This window comes from Gekko japonicus, unplaced genomic scaffold (assembly GCF_001447785.1).
Source record: "Gekko japonicus isolate JY-2015 unplaced genomic scaffold, Gekko_japonicus_V1.1 scaffold1388, whole genome shotgun sequence".
NCBI classification, from domain to species: Eukaryota; Metazoa; Chordata; class Lepidosauria; order Squamata; family Gekkonidae; genus Gekko; species Gekko japonicus.
The window spans coordinates 75,163-75,791 of record NW_015164228.1 but is presented as its reverse complement, the minus strand read 5'-3'; positions in this window follow the sequence as shown (position 1 = coordinate 75,791).

The window sequence follows — 629 nt, the reverse complement described above, 5'->3', positions numbered from 1 at the left end:
GTAAGCCGCTCTGAGACTCCTTTGGGCAGTGAAGGGCAGGGTTTAAATCCAATCTCCCTCTTCTTCTTCTGTTGTAAAAAAAAGGAAACATTTTGGGAAAGCCAGAGGGCTCCAGGGCTCTGCCTCAAAGAGACACCCCCCCCCAGTGCTGCCCTTTAGAACATCTCAAAGCGGAGCAGCGTGTAATAGCACCAAAGATGGAAACAATTATGTTCTGGTTCTAACAGCACAGTGGAGGGAAAGTGGCACAGTGCAGCCCCATCTCATCCGATCTCAGAAGCTAGGCAGGCTGGGTAATTGGATGGGAGACCATCAAGGAAGGCTCTGCAGAAGAATGGCAAACCACCTCTTCTCACTTGCCTTGAAAGTCCCTTGCAGGGGTGGCCATGTATGACTTGACTGCTCTTCTGTATGTCAGGTTTCTTGTTAGATCTTGGGAACTAAGCAGGGTCAGCCAGCCCTGGTTAGTATTTGGATGGGAGACCTCCAAGGCCTTTCAGGGTCACTATGCAGAGGAGGCAATAGCAAAGCCACCTGTGTTAGCCTCTTGCCTTGTAAAAGCCCCTTGCTGGGGTTGCCACAAGTCAATTGCGATGTCATGGCACTTTGCCTACCTCCAGTAACACAAA